General features: G+C 39.3%; 1 long non-coding RNA gene across 1 annotated transcript; it reads right to left on the reverse strand.

Annotated features, from left to right (window-relative positions):
• Positions 1-523: 523 nt before the first annotated feature.
• LOC115590132 (uncharacterized) lies at positions 524-1,284 on the reverse strand. Its single transcript, XR_003985696.1, has 2 exons — positions 1,230-1,284; positions 524-779 (listed from the first exon to the last, which is right to left on the reverse strand). It is a non-coding gene; the product is annotated as an uncharacterized LOC115590132 (long non-coding RNA).
• Positions 1,285-3,512: the final 2,228 nt, after the last annotated feature.

Here is a 3,512-nt window from a genome sequence, read left to right on the forward strand (position 1 = left end):
CCCAGTCTGAAAAAGTACAAAAACATAGTGTGAGTAGGTTCATACAGGCTGTATACTGTACATGTAAAAGAAGAGACATTAACAAACAATAACACAGTTTTTCCCCATAAATATTTGTAGCAGCGGTGCTCTGAGTCATTAACTTACAAAATCTAGGGGGGTCCGGAAGAACATTTTGAAATATAACCCTTTAAATAAAGACTACTGGTGAGATTTGTGGAAAAAAAATTGACAGACCGAGACTTACAAAAAATGGCACAATGCAGAAACGTATTTGTTGAATCTAATTTATTTTTAAATACCGCTGCTTATATACTGCTGGTTTGGAGTCAGTGGGCCACATGACATGGAAGATATCGAAAAAACTGCAATTATTTAGTATGAATATATTTGTGCTCAGTAATTTAATGAGGGTCCCTAAATCAGTGTCCAGTGATTCAGCTGGAGGCTCTGGGAGGTGAGCTGACCGTCCTCCTGCTGCTAACACTGGGTGAACCTCAGTAAAGTCACAGCTGGGACCACAAACAGAAACCACTGTCTTTCATTTCAGCTTTTTTCCAGTTACGATAACCCTTGAATGAGATGAAAACAGTCCTTGGAGCATCGGGAGGGAAAAATGCCTACAAGCAAAACAGTGCGCTGCATGTTTGGACTGCGAGTCTTCTAACCAGGTGAGATTTGTACCAGTGGCTGCAGAAGATTCTCCTGCTCCTGGAGGGACTCAGGGAAACTCTCTTGCTTTGGCTGCACTGGCACCTCACACCTGGACATGGATACGTCTAGAAGATGGAGGGGAGGAAACATTAAAACTGCATTACATCTCAACTCATTATAGAATATAACTAGTAAAAACACAATCAATGTAGAACCATCATTGATTAGTTATAACCATCAGACTGTGTTAACACACACTAACATTTTAGCCTGGGAGAGTATTTTTAGGTTCATTTATTTAATTTGGGAATTTAAGCTGAGCAATAGAACTAAAATACATTGTACACAGAATATTAAAACTCTGTCCCCATCTCATCACACTTTCACTTACAAGTTTCCACAATTATTCATATTCAAGCAAACATGAATATGTATATTTATTTGAAGAAGTCCCTTTTGCATTAAGCACTTTTTCCTAAATGCACCTTAATGTTCTGATCAAAATGTCCGTTTTTGTCACGTGTTGTTCTTATTGATATGTAAGTTAGTTTACTACACAGCAACAATGTCCACACCATGTGGAGCAGCTGGACTAGAGATGGTTGGTGATGCTCAGCACTCTGCTTTCCCTTTCAGTGTCTGAGCCCTGCACGTTATCTTGTCTCTCTCTTTCTCCTCCTCATCTCGGTGTTGCTCTCCCTCCTCGTATCTTCATCGCTGTGGTGTTCTCCCTCCTCCTCCTCCTCTCCCTGGTCGCCTTTCTCTCTCTCCTTCCACCTCATCTCCTCCTTCTACCTTGCTCACTTCATATGCTACCTTTCCTCTTCATTTCTGGAAGATTCAAAGTAACTTTACCGTGTTTTCCTTGACAGACGTTGAATCAATATTAGCTTTTGTAGCCGAACGTTAACTTACTTTACACAGAAGTGACGTCAGACCTAGCTAACATTACATGTACAGTTAGCGAAATAACGTTCTTCAACCTGATTTATATCATCTTAAATCAGCATCGCAGCTATACTAGCACTGTGCTTTGATATTATTTCATTTCTTGATAGATAGTTCATCAGTTTTTAACTCTTTCCTCCCGTGTCTCCTTTCCTCGCGACTCCTGCTCTTCGCTTCGCGCCACTCAGTTTTCCAAACGAAGCAAGTACTAACGGCTGCGGCTGGAGGCGGGGCTGGACCGGCTGGACGGTCCAGCCCCGCCCATGACACGCACGTCACACGATCGGCTGGATGGTCAAGCCCCGCCCATGACACGCACGTCACACGCCCAAGCTCTGCCTAGAGTGCACTACGTCATCGTGGTTAGTTCAGGGACAGTCGGGATTTCGGAAACTCGGTAGAAACAGCGCCTGGATGGAGGATTTTTCCCTACTGCTGTACATTTACCAAACGACTATTTGACTGAAGATTGATCTAAAATCTTAATAAAACTTTAGTGAAACAAAAACTGTCTTTGCAATGTCTTTTGCAGCGACATATTGTGTTTTTGCTATTAATAAATAGGTTTGTCATTGTTTATGTCATTGACGGAAACCCGAGAACAGCAAAATGCAGAGAAGTAAGTGATTATTTTATAGGCTACATAAATTATCATGTAGGCATCATCAATCAGCAGACTGTACAGCAATCAAAGAAAGCATTATGTAATTTTCCTATCTTCCAATGATGTAGGTCTGCATCAGTCTAAAAAACATACCTTGGAAAACTGTTTTTAACCACTTCTCACCTATACAGTTTCATGTCCAGTATTGATGTGTCATAGCCTTTGTTACTGTATGTTCCCGTTTGTGTGGAATGTATTTTGGGACTTGTTCAGCTAATCAAGGGCAGTGGTTCTCAGCTGACTGTATAAGTAAATAAAAAAGTGCTACCCTTTTCATGGAATATCATGATGATAGATGATTGAAAAAACGCCAGTGATAGAAAATAATGCAAATCATTACCAAAGGAATGTTTCTATTATTTCGCAACAATGAACAGACACTTCAGATCAAACTATGAAATCTGTTAGCAGTAGGTCAGGCAAAAAAAAAAAAATTATATATATATCTATATATATATATATATATATATATATATATATATATATATATACATATATATATATATATATATATATATATATATATATATATTCACACACTTGCATGCTTGTGTCTGATGCCACCTCGCCAGCAGAATGGAAAAAAAACGACAATCTTGCCACCACAGACTGATAAATCATCTGCAGCATATACTACAGATAAATTGAATCAAGGACTCAAGAAAATTGTTTTCATTTATTAACCTTTCTCTTGTGTTCCACATATAGCGTCTTTTGCACACATGCCCATAACTTTCACACATCCCCCAGCATTACATATGGATAGATTTTTACAGGTTTTTAATAAATTAGCATCTGCAATGACTATTGAAAAACATATAGCCTCTACCTGTTTAAAACATCACGTTTCATGCCGAGAAATCAGCAGTTTTTTCGTAAAGCAGCAACGGAAGAATGTATTTTGTGTGAAGACCGCTCTACGGACTACAAATCGGGTGTCCCACAAAAAATACGTCACCAACTGACATGGGAAAGGGCGGCATTTGGTGTGTGACGTCACCTACGCGACTTGTAGTCTTTCTGGTTACGGATTCTTCTAAATTTTATTTTACAATAGTTTTACAACAAACTGCTGATTTCTCGGCGTGAAACATGATGTTTTAAACAGGTAGAGGTCATATTTTTTTCTCATGGCACAATTCAATCGGATCATGAAATAAAACTTTGACTCCCGTTCACTTACATGCAGCCTTTTCCGAGTTAAGGTCCCATAGTTACCGTTACTTCCTGCCCCCGCTTAGGCTAA

This window comes from Sparus aurata, chromosome 10, assembly GCF_900880675.1.
Source record: "Sparus aurata chromosome 10, fSpaAur1.1, whole genome shotgun sequence".
Lineage (NCBI taxonomy): Eukaryota > Metazoa > Chordata > Actinopteri > Spariformes > Sparidae > Sparus > Sparus aurata.